General features: G+C 46.2%; 1 protein-coding gene across 2 annotated transcripts in view; it reads left to right on the top strand.

Moving 5' to 3' along the window:
* Window positions 1-3,899: 3,899 nt before the first annotated feature.
* GBA1 (glucosylceramidase beta 1) overlaps window positions 3,900-16,084 on the top strand; it is a 69,702-nt gene continuing 57,517 nt past the window's right edge. Inside the window, exon 1 of one of the 2 annotated variants that reach the window (XM_069218428.1) lies at window positions 3,900-4,145. The gene's annotated coding sequence lies outside the window, so the exon portion shown is untranslated. The remainder of the gene's footprint in view (window positions 4,146-16,084) is intronic. The other variant, XM_069218429.1, reaches the window with a different exon arrangement.

Raw genomic sequence — 16,084 nt, 5'->3', positions numbered from 1 at the left:
AAGAATACCATCAACTCGAGTTGGAGGAGAACTGAAGGTACATTACTACCTTTTCAACTCATGTTGGTTTGATTAGATATAAGAGACTGAGTTTTGGAATATTTTCAGCTGCTGAGATATTTAAGGATATTATTCACCAAATGATCCAACCTAATAAACATGCTATCGGTTACAGTGATGGCATACTGTGTTTGAGAGAACACAAAAAGAACACGTCAAAGCCCTCACCCAAGTGTGCCAGCTACACACTGATGCAGATCTCTCTCTAAATGCCACAAAGTGTGTTTCACAAAACCAAACTTTTTGGATACTTTCTCTGATGGGGGAATGAGTCCAGATCCAGACAAGGTGCGAGCACTGTCATCCACTTGTCAACCCCCACCACCCCAAGATGTCACCATGCTACAATCCTTTTAAAGCATGGCCAGTTATTGCTTGATACATCCGCCATTTTGCTACATTGAGTGCCCCACTCGGAGACTTAACAAAGCAAAATGTACCATTCCAGTGGTCTCCGGAATGTGACTGGAATTTCAAAGACATTAAGCAATTGTGAATGCAACAGAAATGGCCAGCTTTGAACCCAAGTTACATACTGACATAAGGGTTGATGCGAGCCTGGTAGGGTTAGGGGCAATCCTTGCTCAACACAATGGCTATCCAAATGCTCTGAGACACATCGTGCCCTATGTCGGTTGAAGCCTGCCTGGTATAGAACATGTTTGCTCTTACCAGGAGAAGGAAGTCCTGGCTGTGGCGTGGGCCTGCAAATATTTTCATGTAAACCTCTACTGAGAATAATTCTTTGTCATGACAGATCACCAGATGTTGTTTACAATTATTGGAAACTCAGAGGCTAAGATTCCCTTTTGTATTGAGAGATGGGAGTTCCGACACAAAAATATGACTATGAGATCGTGCACCACCCGGGGAAAGATCAAAACCCAGCTGATTACTTTTTGTGAGTGCCACTGCATTGTCATATTTTGACATCCAAGACAGCTACAGCTGAATCATATCTCAACTTTATACAAACTCCAGAACATCAGCGGTTCTGTCTGTGGAACAAATCATTGCTGACACCAATACAGAACATGAACATAATCAAAGAACTGATTTTCATACAATCATGGAGGAGAAATACCCACCCCCTTGACAAAGATGTTGAATTCCAAAAGTTCAAAAATGTTCGGTATGAGTTAGCAGTCACCCAAGAAGGCGTGGTTCTACGAGGTTAGATAATTGTCATACCTGAAAGCCTCAGACAGCGGGTCATTGAGCTGCCCCATGAAGGACACCAAGATGCTGTAGCCACCAAAAGAGCTTTAAGAGATAGAGTGTGGTCCCCTTGGCTCGATGAGCGAGTTGAGAAAGAGCTGAAGGCATGCCACATTTGCAATTTTTCGCCCCCCAAACTGACCCAAAACCCAGTGACAATATCAGATCTTTTAGGCCTTTAAGAAAATGTGGGACATCCCCAAAATCTTCAAATCTGATAATGGCTGTTTTGCTTTCACTAATGACCGAGCTGCCAAAAATCTCTGAAATGCACTTCTTAGTTTAAAGAAGGCATTTATTATGACTTCACCACGAGGTTCCTGAGAAAGGAGATTAGTAGGTTGGAGGCACACTTTTAAAAAGAGTCCCAGCAATGAAAGGAAAATATATCAAAGTGATTCTCAACTGCAATGTACACAGCAAATAAATATGATTATATTATAGCATAATTGCAATGCAAAGGATTAAGTCAAAATTCATCACCGTAGGGCCTGTCAATGCTCTTCATCTTTCTCATGCCAGCAAGTTGATGACCCCTGTTCAACTGCGAGAAAGAGTTTTCCACCCTCACGGGACAAGTGTCTGTGTCAGGCATTTGACGTTCAATCCTGACTGAAGTCTCTGAAAATTCCCCTCGCTGCTGCCCAGGGACACCTTTTATAGGTTAAATAATCATGGGGAAAAGCCTTCTGAAAGGCCATTCCCTCTCAGATGTGAATTATTAAAAAATGCTGGGCTGTTTAGGTAAACCTTGACAGGAATGTGTTGAAAGCTGGCCATCGTTTTGAGACACACCTTTCAGGGTCAAACTGTTCTCTGCACTAAAGAAAAACACAAAATATGCGCTTCCTTATCATGCTATCGTGTTCGGTAAGAGAAAATACGAAAAACACAAGCTTAGTTTACCATGTGGAAAAACACAGCTCATCTGCAGTGTCTCAACTGCAATGTCTAATGCTACGATAAAGCCAATAGGCAGCTAAACTGAATACAAAATGTAATGTCTAACCCCACTATAAAGCCAATAGGCAGCTAAACTGAATACAAAATGTAATCTGCAACTGGTGAACATTGAAAAACTAATATGCACAGTGATGAAACACAAAGTCAGTGGTCAAACATATTTATTTTCACTACAATGGCCTGCCCTTTTAGCAAACAGTTCAAAGAATTCCTCATCCGACTCAAAGTCAAACACCAAAAGAGTACGCCCCTTTGGCTCCAAGCCAACAGTGTAGTTGAAAGATTCATGGGCACCCTCAAGAGTATCATTCAACGAGCGTTCATGGAGGGAATCGCTTTGAACCAAGCCATGTGTCAGGCATGTCGATCAAGTCCTCACTTCACAATTGGTGAGAGTCCAGCCACCTTGCTATTTGGGAAAGGCATCAGAACTAAACTACCTCATTGGTCCCCGGATCGATCAGTGAATAATGAAGATTCAAGACTCCGACGCGGCTCGGAAAAGAAAAATTAAAATTTACGCAGATCAGCGACGCCATGCCCAGGAGAACATTTTTGACAAAGGAGACTGGGTATTGGTTGGCAGAAATGCAGACGAAAAACAGGCATTCCTTTTGCTGCTGATCATTTACAGGTTGTGGCGTGCAAAGAATTTATGGTAACAGCACATCGTCCTAGACAATCTATCACGTGGGACACATCACATTTCAAACACCTACTGCGCCACGTGTTGAGTCCTGAGACCATAAAGGGAAGCGAACCAGCCAGCAGGTCCAGCTCAAGAACATGGGCCTATGATGCTGTTGCCCGGTCAGGGTGGACCTCAATCATTTTGGATCACCCGATGCCGCAGACAAGTGAAAGCACCTTGCTGACTAATCAAGGAAATGTGATTTTGGCGATGTCTGCCACCTTTTTATTTACTGAAAGGGGAGATGTATCATCTTGATGTTATGCAGGCTAGAGTTCTTGTAGTTGTGGGTGGACTCTGAACAGGAAGTAGGTAATGTACAGGGTGGTGTTAAGGTGTGGTTAACGAAAGTAGGATGTAATGCACATTGTGTTAGTGTATGCTGACGAATAAAGACCTGTTTGACCGCCGCACACGTGTGGCATAATTCATCTGTATGCGCCAGGGCTGGGAAAGGCACTACAGAATACATTAAAGATGGACACTAGGAAGAATTAAAAGCATACTCAAACATACATAATTCCTCAAATATAGTATTCACATTAAATTGAGTAAGCACACGTGCTGGAGACAGAAGCCCTATTTTATGCTTGCAATATTATCATCACTCAGTGGGACATTACATAGCTTCCAAGCTTCCCAGATCGATGGTTGGCAGCCCTGCCAAGTTTCCTAGTTTCATGATTGATGTGCTGCACTACTCCAGGTTTTTATTTGAATTCTTGGACATGTAGTTTTATTCATCATATTAGAAATTAAGACTACAAATTCCAGAATTAAAAAAAAAACTGGCCTGGAGCAGCACATCATGCCTGTACGTGGGAAAAGTGCCAGCTTTGGCTTGAGGTGCTGCTTCAGTCTGTTTTTTTCCCTTTGAATTCTGGGACTTGTAGTTGTAGTCCTGTTTTAGAATGGCGTAAACAAGACTACAAGTCCCAGAATTAAAGAGAAATCACCTGGTGAGGTCACGCGTGGATCTGGCAACCTTGGCAGCAACCGGGACGAAAACTATGATGATTAACAAACGAATAAAACCCCCGTTACCCACAGCACACAGGATTTCAACAGCGATGCACATGAACGTCCCCAATCCAAGATGACCGTTGTGCAGCCTCGGCGGCGTGGGTGGTCAAAGCAGGCGGTGATTGGTTAAATGCTAGGACGTAAAGTCACAGGACGCGGAAGTGATCGCTATGTTATTGCTGGCAAAGAGGTATGGAGCACATAGGTGTATGGGGGTGCGGGCGGTGTTTGGGGAATTGTGACGTTCGGGGGTGGTGGTGGGTGGGGACGGGGCACTGTCGGAATGGGAAAGGTTGAAGCATAACTGACGAGGCAAGTCTGTCAAAAAAGGAGACCAGGAATCCATCAGTTTGGCCATCAGGGGGCTATTCTGAGGTTTCATTTCAGGGGATGTAAACATCACATGGCAAGGGTGGGTCACGGGGGAAATGAGAATCGATATATAACAGGCACCACCGTTTATTGTAAGGTGAGGTACAAGAGATTTGAAATAAAATGTCCGATTTCCTGTATTAATTGGGTTTAAAGGTGATCGCCAGAAGAGAGCACATCAATATAGTATATTTGTGACATTTTCTCAAGTTCTATGAGAGTTAAAGGATTCCATCCAGTGCCTCAATATATCAATGTATTTCGTTTCGCACAACCTTTGGCAAATTATACAGATCAAATTCATTATAAAAATAACTCCAGACCTTTACTTGAACATATTCTTGGGTTATAATTGAACTAAATTGATAGTATATGCACGTGTCCAAGATAACGATTGGGCACACATTATATCCGCGTAGTGCAAAATGAATCTGATGGGTTTAAAGTGGCTATGCTCCCACTAGCAGAGTTCTGTTGGAGGGCCTCCTGTGGTGGAAGAGTTTCCTGCAGCATCTACAGCTCCTAGGTAATCTCTATTCTCTATAGTTTAAGCTGACTTCCAAAATTGTATTGTAATTGTATTGTAATAGTATTTATATAGAGCTTACTACCCCTGATGAGGCGTGGAAGCGCTTTTCGGCGAGTAGCACGTCACTTCGGAACCCAACAAGAATTAGTGATGAATTAGTATAGGGAAATATGAGTACAGTTTTAGTATTATTATGAGTTAATTTGAGCCGCGGATATAAGAGTTTGTTAGTTAGATTGACTGGAGTAGTGGAGGGGTGGAGGAGGAAAGAATCTAGAAGTGTTAATTGGGAGTATATGGTAATAGGATTTAGGCTTGGGATGAGTAAAGGAGGATGGAAGAGGGAAGAGTCTGTGGAAGGGGTTAGGGAGATCATAGTAGCAGGGTGAGATAAATGAGGGAGAATTTACTAGGTTTGTTTGGGAGATCATGGTAGTAAAGTGAAGTTTGGTGAGTTAGACAAGGAAGCAGAGGGAAGAGCTTAGGCAGAGTTATTTAGGAGATGAAAGTAGTAGAATGGATTTGGGATGAGTCAGAGTGGGAATGGATGATAGATTGATAGAGACATGACATATGGTGATGGGTAGATAAGTGTGATATAAGATGAGAGCAGGGATTCATAAGTATCTAGTATAACAACTTATCTAGGAGTTATGCAATGACAAATGAATATGTTAAGCATAGAATAACATACAAACATTTTTTTTTTATATATATATATATATATATATATATATATATATATATATATATACACACACACATATGAATACACACATATGTACATACATTTTGCAATAGTCTGGAGAGGAGCACCTAGTTATTGTACTATTTTCCCTGGTTGCACTGTTTGTCCTTGCACACCTAAGGGAGTTTTTAACCTTTATTTCTACCCCAGCAAACCTTTACTCCCAATTATAACTTCCTTCACTGTGGGAAAAATATCTAATTTTAACCAAATTAGTAGACCCCCAGACGCTCTTCCAGAGGTAGAGGGTACCACATTAACACTAAAGTTAATATAACCATTTCTGAATACCGGAGGCACTGCCCAAGTCTCCTGCAGAAGTATAATCTGATGTTGATCGATAAACCCTCCCCCACTCAGGGTCTGCAAGCTTTGCTCGTACTCTTGCTACATTCCAGGATAGTACTCTTAGCAGATTTTCACTAAATAGCCCCCTGTCAGTCTCCAATCCCCAGCTGGTACACCTCTGGGCTTTGCAGAATAGGCGAGTTCATCTCTAACTTCGAAACAGTACCCATTGTATTACCTCTCATAGCAATAGCAACTGGGTGCTGCAACAACACGACTCCAGGCCATCCATTCAAGTCTCCCTGCTGTAGTTTATTAACAGCTAGCAGTGACCTTGCACTCCCCTGCTGTCAATCAACCTCTGATAGGTTGCAACACTCGTCTACAATGTGGGAAAGGGCAGTGTTGATGAACTGAAGGTTTACTAGTTGCTTTATTCAAAGGTTCTGCTAAAAAATTGAGAGCATTAAGTTTGAGTCTTATTTGTGAGTTTATGTTGGGCCTAAATCTAAATTCCATGGCTATCAGCTCATCCACCAATGTTTAACTCGAGTTTCAACCCAATGCAGTCTGATTGGAAGCCATTTGATCTACGAGTGGCGTACAAAATATCATCTCTAAATATAGATGTGCATCCCCTGGTATGCCGCAACCAATGGAATTCTTTGTTAACACAGGAGTCATCGGTTTCTCTATCCCTGTACGATAGTCTAGGGACATTTGTTGCCCGAGAGTATTTCTTTGTCCCTCTTTTCTTTGTCCCCTACATGTCTAAATTGAAATTGTTCTTGGGGCCTGGGGATTGGGCTTGCTGGGACAGTAGTGAGACTTTCTTCTGCTACAGCCTCCTTTATTTCTCACAATGGATCTGGGACGTTTTCATGTCCTTCACAAGTTTTAGGAGAGGCTGAGGGGCATATTTATACTCCGTTTGCGCCAAATTTGGCGCAAAACTAACGCCATATTTATACTTTGGCGTTAGACGCGTCTAGCGCCAAAGTATGAGGAATGAGCGTCATTTTTTTGCGTGAACGCCTTCCTTGCGTTAATGAGATGCAAGGTAGGCGTTCCCGTCTAAAAAAATGACTGCGACGCAAATGCGTCGTATTTATACTCCCGGGCAAAAATCACGCCCGGGAGTGGGCGGGGCAAAAAACCCCGCATTTGCGCCTCTTTTTAACGCCTGGGTCAGGGCAGGCGTTAAGGGACCCCCCCTGCCACCCTTGCCCACCCCAGGAGGACACCCAAGGATGGAGGGACCCATCCCAGGGACATTGAGGTAAGTTCAGGTAAGTATAATTTTTTTTTTTTAAATATTTTTTTTCCATAGGGGGGCCTGATTTGTGCCCCCCTACATGCCACAATGCCCAATGACCATGCCCAGGGGACATAAGTCCCCTGGGCATGGCCATTGGGCAAGGGGGCATGACTCCTGTCTTTACTAAGACAGGAGTCATGTAAATGGCGTCTGGGCGTCGTTAAAAATGGCGCAAATCGGGTGGAGGCGATTTTTTTGCCTCTACCTGACTTGCCCCATTTTCAGACGCCCTAACGCCATTTACCCCAACGCCGGCGCTGCCTGGTGTACATGGTTTTTTTCCACGCACACCAGGCAGCGCCGGTCTGCTAGCGCCGGCTAACGCCATTCAATAAATACGGCACCCGCATGGCGCTTCAGAATGGCGTTAGCCGGCGCTAATCTTTTTGGCGCAAAACTGCAATAGCGCAGTTTTGCGTCAAAAAGTATAAATATGGCCCTGAGTGTTTATGTTAAACAAAACATTGCCATAAATTTTTCTGCTGGACTTTTTCTTCTTTTTTTCTGTGCCTTTCTTTGCTTTTTCTTTTCTTTTCCCTTTTGTTTTTTGGTGGCTAGGGCCTTAGTTATTCTCTCAAGTTTTTCCCCTATATTGGGCCAAGGGGGAATTTAATATATGGCTGGGCTCAGAGTGCCCTCTTTTCCGCCGTGACACTGAACTCTGGGAACCCCTTGGGACGCCTTCTGTGCATTCCATGTCATGACTGATTTCAGCGTTTGAGGTGGCCATTTCGTTCAGTTCAAGGACTAAAAAGCTTTTCCTTGTTTTTATGACTTGGACCCTGACTTCCAGGATTATCTTATAAACGGAGGAAATGGCCTGGGGCTTTTCCCCTGATAGAACACATTTGCATGCATTGTGCTGTGTGTAACTGTGCTTTTGGGCTCCCTGAATCAGATTATTGAGGGCTTGCAGATTCAAATCTATTGCCACAATTTGTTCTGCCATGATGTTGAGAAGGTCCACTTGAATGTCTTGTTTGTTGGCCCGATGTTTTATTGCCGCTGACAATGTCCAGCATCGATAAAAGTACTCTCCAAGTGCTAGCTGGCACCTCTGCTTCTAACAGGAAATTTAGCTTGTTTGAAGGGCTGCTCGAGTGTTCCTAAAAGGTACTTAGGCTGACTATGGTGTTAGTAATTTTCTCCTAGTCCCCTTGGTGTTGTCCTGGGTGAGGAGACGATATATTCTTTTCCTACAAAGCGCTAACATCATTAGCAAAAGAGTCCGTGTAAAAAAGCTTGATTAAAGGCTGATCCTGTGTTGCAACACAGACTGATTGCCCCGACTGATTCCCTGGTTCTTAACTCGAGCGCAAGTCCTCACAATTACTAAAATACAGGGGAAAAATAGATTTATTTTTTTACTGGGTTCAGTTTGCTCTATCAATCTTTGCAGCTCTTGCAGATTGCCGTTTGGAGGAGAGGGGGATATTCCCCTATCGGAGGCTTGTACAGTTGTGACCTCTTGAGAAAGATCAATTTATTCCTTTGACCTTAGGTGTGGGGTCACTTTTAAGGGTATGGGTGCTACATTGGTGTCCTTTTTTAACTGCACAATGGGAGATTTTTCTTCTTTGATAGAGTCATCTAAGCATATCACAGACAAGTTCACGGTGACGCTCTGTCTAGTTCTTTTTGGTAGCCTTTTCCTTCCCCCGTACGGGGCACTGAGGGACTTTCCAGATTGCATGACTCTCACCTGTTGATTTGATAACTGAACGGCTCTTGAGGGGGTTAATGCCAAGGAAGCTACCGGCCTGGGGCTCCAGCCACTTTGGATTCCTGCTTCGGAGTGGAAACCAAAGCTGATCTCGTCTCCCTTACCCTTTCTGTCAGGTGTTAAAAGACAATTTCCTCGAATGAGGTTGTAATCCCTTTGGTCCCGCTAGATGCGGTGTCAGATGTTGCACCGGGTGCTGCCAGGTACTGCAGATGTTGTCGAATGCCGGGTTCCGAGAACTAGAACACGAATTGAAAACTGCAGCTAGAAGGTAACAAGTAGCAAGCTGCACAGTGTCTTCTGCAGATAATAGTGATAACAGCAACACAGCAAGAAGAACAGGAGTTCGGAAAGCCCAAGGTGGTTTGTGAGCTGGTCTCTCCAGGAGTTTCACAAGCCGCACCCAGTGCTAGCTGGACCGCTTCTGTGGAGTCCCCAGGGCGTGCACTATGCAGCAACCAGCTACAGCTGCTGCCCTCGACAAACACACCTCGCGAGTGGAAGCTAAGCGGCAAAAGCTGGGTGAGTCAGGTCTGTACATGTGTGTTATGGATGCAGGGGCAGGAACTCCTGGCCGTTGTGCGGATGCTGCGATGCTCAGGACTCTAACCGCCTCAGCCCTGCTCACTATGAGACTCACACTCTGCTCCACAGTCTGTAGCTGTCCAGTGATGTGGGAGCAGACCGCCAGCTGTTGTGCTGCTGCGCTTTCTTCACTGTGCTGCCAGGCTGTCAGGTGGTCAGTCTGCCGTGCTGATGGATTAGCAACTCCCAGGCCCCAAGACTCACCCATCTTCCAAGCTCTGCTCCTTGGCTTCGCACTGTGTGAGTTTCACTTGCAATGAGTGACACTTAAAGACTATGCATGTGAAAGCCGACGTGGGCATGCCAGCTGCCTAGAGTACTCTGGGGTTGTATCGGGGAATGATGTGTTGTGACCTCTCTGGTCTTTTGCCTAGTGACAGGTGTAGTCTGCCTAGGTTTGTGCAGCGGGGTGACTTAACGGGTCCTGCCACGTCCATCCCTTCCTGAACTAGGGACTGGCTGCCGCCCTTCACACCAAACTTCTGCTGTGCTACATCTGCTCTTTGTCTACACCAGGGGTCGCCAATCTCAGGGCTTGACCACGCAAGGGGGGCTCCAATGATGCGGGATTAGGAGGGTGGGGCGCCAAGCTCTGGCCAAGAGAAGCATTATGCTTCTTCCAGGGATCTTTTTTAGCTGGAAAAAGTGAGCAGCAGTAAACCGCTCTGTAACCGGCCGTCACTAACATTTTTTTGTAATTTATATTGTGGTTGGAAATAGGTATCTAAAGACAAGGGACTCCAAATACGCTTCAAAACCACCACCCGCTTTTATTAATCACACCGTGGATACGTTTACACAGTAGTATGCCTGCCAGACCAGAATGGCATGTTTGGCATCAAGTATTTGATTGCATTTTTAAAACAGTAACAGAACTTAACTGCAATGTTTAAATAAATGTAGACATATATAAAAATTGGTAATTCAGTAGAATACTTGTGAACTATTCGGGGGTGATGCTTTTTTTCTTTTTTCTTTAGGGGGTGTGTAGCATTAAAAGGTTTGAAGACCACTTGTCTACACTGTGATTACCTACTCTTTAGTTTGTAAAACAACAGTTACAGTTAGTTTATTTGTAAGCAATGCCAGTACTTTTGAATCATCCTCTTAGAGATTTTATTTTCAAAGATTGTTTAAACCTGGGACTCCTACAAGTTGTTCAGCTTCTACATTGCCCATTCTTTTTCTTTACACTAAATAAGATTGAGGTAGCGCTCAGTTGAAACCTAGCTGTGCTGACATTTTGCTATGCTGAGTTTGCACTGCCCCCATTTGCTGGCAATTTGTTCACACCTTTTTGAATCCTTGTGCCAGTAAATAATTACAAAGCGACTTGTAACATAAGCTAATACTCTAAGTTTGCCGAACATAAGTCAATACTCTAAGTTTGCCCAGGACTGTTTTGCTAGTCATGTTGTGACTGGAGAGTGGTGCCTGCCAGTCATGGAATCCTGTATTGGTTTTCAGCTGGCGAGGCAGGAGACCAGCAGCACACGATTGGGTGGAGATCATCTAGGCCCCACCCCATAAACTCAGAGTGCCAGCGTCTTTGTAGCTTCTTTGGGGAAATGTACTGGGAAAGAGTTGTCCCCCTTAAAGCATTAGGAGCAGATTTTGAGTTTGATTGGAGTACAACTGCCAGGCCACTGTACATAAGCAGACCCCTTCGGCTTCTCAGATTTTCATCTTTTACTTGGAAGAGCTCTGTGCACCGGTTTCGAGGAAGGTAGGTGCAGAATATTTGTCAGTGCACCCTGGAGTGATCTGGGCTAAACTTCAAGACTGAGGAATAAGACTTTCTTCTACTGTACTGTTGGACCTGGCCCTTTTTACAGGATCATCTCTAAACCTTTTGCCTTCCTCCTCCTATTTTTTCTGACCTCTTTTTGTTGGCTCAAGGAGTCTGAGCACTTTATCACTGCTGATCAGTTCTAAAGTGCATGTGCTCCTCCTTCTAAATTTGGTATGATTGGCTTACACCTAATTGGCACATTGAATTTACCTGTAAGTCCCTTGTGCAGGGGTTTCCCAATACCCAGGGCCTGTAAATTAAATGCTACTAGTGAGCCTGCAGCACAGCTTCCGCCACCCATAAAAGTGGCCTTTCAAAACTACCTCGGGCCTGCAGGCACAGTTTTCTGCCACAGTGCCCTGGCATCCAAATTTACTTGCCAGGCCTGTAACAGTCCTTTTACTACATATAAGTTACCCGTAAGGTAGGGCCTAGCTAGCCCCATTGGCAGGGTGCTGTGTGGGTAAAAGGCAGGACATGTGCCTGGTTGTGTGGCCTGTCCTGGTAGTGAAAAACAGCCTATCTAGTTTCTCACAACTGTGAGTGCTGCCTCTCATAGGATTGCATTGGAAATGCCCTGACATATGGCTATGTGATCTCTTCTGATCTATGAGGGGTGGTGTAGGTAAGGACCCTCTTTTTGCCATGGTAATCCCCATTTTCTGCCTGATGTCAGTGTGCTTGACTGTGTTCACTGGGATCCTGCTAACCAGGACCGCAGTTATTATGCTCTCTCTCCTTTAATTGTTTTTGTTGCATACCGGTAACCTAGTATTTCATCCACAATTTGCATACTGGTGCCCCCTTATAAGTCCCTAGTATGTGGTACTTAGGTACCCAGGGCATTGGGGTTCCAGGGGATTACTGTGGCTGCAGCATATCTTTTGCCATCCATAGGGAGCCCATGCAAAGGCTTCTGCAGGACTGCCATTGCAGCCTGTGTGAAAAGGAGCATGCCCCCTTCCACTGTAATTTACACTGCACAAGGTCACTTATAAGTCACCCCTATAGCAGGCCCTCCAGCCCTGAGGGCAGGGTGCAGAGTACCTGTGTGTGAGGGCACCCCTACACTAGCAGTGGTACCCCCACGACCTCCAGGACCATTTTCCTGGACTTCTTGAGTGCGGGGACACCATTTTACGTGTGTACTGGACATAGGTCACTACCTATGTCCAGCTACATAAGGGTAACTCCGAACATAGGCATGTTTGGTATCAAACATGTGGGAATCATACCCCAAGGCCTTTGCAAGCATTGGTTGCATGATTACATACACTCTGGGGGCTCCTTAGAGGACCCCTGGTATTGCCATTCCAGCTTTCTGAGGTTTTCCAGGCAACCCCAGCTGCTGCCACCTCTCAGACAGGTTTCTGCCCTCCTGTTGCTTGAAAAGCTCAAACCCAGGAAGACAGAACAAAGGATTTCCTTTGGGAGAGGGGTGTTACACCCTCTCCCTTTGGAAATAGGTGTTAACAGGCTTGGGAGGGGTAGCCTCCCCAAGCCACTGGAAATGCTTTGAAGGGCACATTTGGTGCCCTCCTTACACAATCCAGTCTACACAGATTCAGGGACCCCCAGTCCCTGCTCTGGCGCAAAACTGGACAAAGGAAAGGGGAGTGCCCACCCAGGGGTGGTGCTCAGAGCTCCTTCAGAGGGTCCCAGGGTCTTGCCATCTTGGATTCCAAGTTAGCAGGAAACTCGAGCATCTGTGTGGCCAGTGCCGGCAGGTGACGTTAGAGCCCTCCCCTGATAGGTGCTTACCTTTTTAGCCGACCAGTCCACCTATAAGGGCTATTTAGGGTCTCTCTCTTGGGTGGTTATTCAGATTTGGATTGCTAGACTCCAGCAGGAATCCTCTGCATCCCCCACTTCACCTTCTCACCAAAGAAACTGCATCTGGACCCTCAAGGAACTCTACAAACTGCAACAAAGAAGCAAAGACGCCTTGTGCAACATTGTATCTTCAGCTCCTGCCAGCAACTGCAACTGTTTCCCGGTTGTGCATCCTCAGAGGACAGCCTGTCTTCAGCCTGCACCAGAAGAGTGAAGGAATCTGCCTTAGGGTGAAGAAGTCACTCCCCTGCTTCAGCAGGCACCTATTGCAACGACGACTGGCTGCATGGATCCCCTCTACTGCTGAGCTACATGGATCCTGCATCACGGTTGGTGGCCTGAAGTGCTCTCGACGGTCCTGATGTCCTACTGTACAACTTTGGTGGAGGTAAGAGCTTACCTCCCATGCAAGATCGTATCCCCGTGCACCATGTGTTTTGCAGTTGCCAAGGCTTGTTGGCATCCTTCCATGAAGTTCTTCGCACACCGTGCAGCTCCAGCCCCCAGCACTGTATTCTGCAACGCACATCTTCCTGAGTGGTTCTCCTGAGGCGTGGGAGCCTTTGCCGTAGTACTGCATGGGCCTCCTTTTGCACCTCCTTTGTCCCTGTGCTGTGGGGCTCCTGTGCATGTGGCCTAGTCTTCTGTGGGATCTGTGAGTTGCTGAGAGCCCCCTCTGACTCTCCCCCCTGGGTAGAGTCCACCTGGTCCTTACTGGTCTCGGGCTGCGCCATTTTCCGCAATCCGTGAGCTTTGTGTGTGCCAGTGCTTGTTGGCGGACTCCAGCGATGGAAACCAGACTGCAATCCTCCGTCTGGTGTGGGACATCACTTGCACCAACCAGGAACGCGAATCCGTCTTCTTGGGTGCAATACTTACGGTTCTTCTTCACCGGTGGTTCTTCTTTTGCACCTTCATCCAGTTTAGCAGGGGCTCCTGTTCTCCCTGGACTCTTCTGTGCTTCTTGGACTGGGTTCCCTTCTTCCTCAGGTATTCAGGTCCAGGAATCTGCTGTTGGTGTCTTGCATAATCTTCTTTTTCGTTTTTGTGTGTGTTCTGGGAAAGTTACTTTGCTTTACTCCTGCTTTTCTAGGCACTAGGGTGGGATCCAGTACTTACCTGTGGTGTTTTCTAGTACTCCCAGCGCCACTCTACACACTACACTTGCCTAGGTGGAAAACCAACATTTGCATTCCAGTTTCTTAGTATATGGTTAGTGTTCCCCCTAGGCCCATTTCTAACTATTTTGATTTTCACTAATTGCATAGTTTACTAACTGTTTTATACCTATTTCTGCATACTAGTGTATATAATTTGTGTATTACTTACCTCCTAAGGGATTATAGTCTCTGTGATATTTTTGGTATTTGTGTCACCAAGATAAAGCACCTTAATTTTTGTAGCACTGAGTATTTTCCTTCATGTGTGTGAGTACTGTGTGACTCCAGTGGCATTGCATGAGCTTTGTATGTCTCCTCGATACGCCTTGGCTGCTCATCCACAGCTACCTCTAGAGAGCCTTGGCTTCTGGACACTGCCTACATTTGACTCATAAGGGATAACTGGACCTGGTGTAAGGATTAAGAACCATAGTTACTCACTACAAACCAGGCTAGCCTCCTACATTGGGTGGTGTAAGCATGTTTGGTATGGTTGTGATGGTAGTGAGAAATCCTGCTTACTGGTGTCGGTGGATTTGTTTATTACAGTTCTAGAAATGCCACTGTTAGAAAGTGGGCATTTCTCTGTGCTTGTTACTCTGGTGTTTTGCAGTTTGACTCCAGCCCACGTTTGGGGCAGAGTGACAGCTAGGCTTTGTGCATACTTTTCAGACAGCCTGTAGACAGGGAGGGTGGAGGTGTCCCAAGAGTGCACCTGCATATTGAATGGTCTTCCTGGGCTTGGGGAGGTGGGTCAAACCTACATTTGTAAAGGCTGTGCCCTGACCACATACAAAGGGCTCGTTTACCCCACCACTGATGTCTGAAGCCAGTGCTGGAGGAGAAAGGGGGCACTCCCAGAACTGGTTAGTGCTGGTTGGAACCCCTTCTCCGCCTTTTGTGGGGGCTGTGCAAAATGAGAAGTACAGTGTGTTTTTCCCCCACATTTGGAGACACTAATGAACTGGACACTGAATGCTGCTGGAAGGACTCACCAGGAACCGCCTTGGGACTGCTCTGCGTAGTGCTGACTTGTGACCTACTAGGTCACTAAGAGGGACTACCACTGCCTGTGAATCCTTGTGCTGGCCTGCTTGCTTGGGCCCTGCAGCCCTGTGTCCCCCTTTCGTTACTTCCATGGGCTGGGTGATGTGCCCCTTTCCCTCTGTACCCAAGTTCATAAAGCCTGAGTAAAGAGCTATACGCTTTTCCCTTGTAAAGAGCGATTCGTGTTCCACTGCCTCAGCATGAGGAGAGTGCATTATTTCCTTGTTGTCCCCATATCTGGAGAGCATGTCACCTTTTGGCTGTGGTACATGAAGAGCGCTATCACCTGGAAGCTACTGCCAGATTGGGTGTGAGGAAAGCCCTGATATCCATTGTGCGGGTGCCCCCACCTTTTCACTGTAGGTGAGGGCGCGAGGAGCGGGAATCCTAGCAGGCACAAAGCGCGCTTCCGGAGGTGACCCTAGGGCACAAGTAGGAACTGCTTTGTGAGAAATCACCGCCGCGGCCTGTGTGGGGGCCAGAGGGGCTGCTGTGCTTTTGGGAGGAGGCGCCAGGGCATCAGTGAAAGTACGGACTCCTGCCAACCGGGCAGGACTGATGGTCTTCCTGCCGGTCGGGCAGGAGGGCTGAGCCGTGCACCCCTGAGCTGGGAGTCTTGCTCGGCTGAGGCGTGTGGCACGGAGGAGAAAGAAAGCCAGCTGGAGGAACCCTGCTCTCCCATCGTCTGCCTGCAAGGAGGTATAGTGTGGGCTTTGTAGGTCTGGGCCGATCCT

The sequence above is a fragment of the Pleurodeles waltl genome, chromosome 12 (assembly GCF_031143425.1).
Source record: "Pleurodeles waltl isolate 20211129_DDA chromosome 12, aPleWal1.hap1.20221129, whole genome shotgun sequence".
Lineage (NCBI taxonomy): Eukaryota > Metazoa > Chordata > Amphibia > Caudata > Salamandridae > Pleurodeles > Pleurodeles waltl.
The sequence above is the reverse complement of the archived record's forward strand: the minus strand, read 5'-3'. Positions and strand labels throughout refer to the sequence as shown.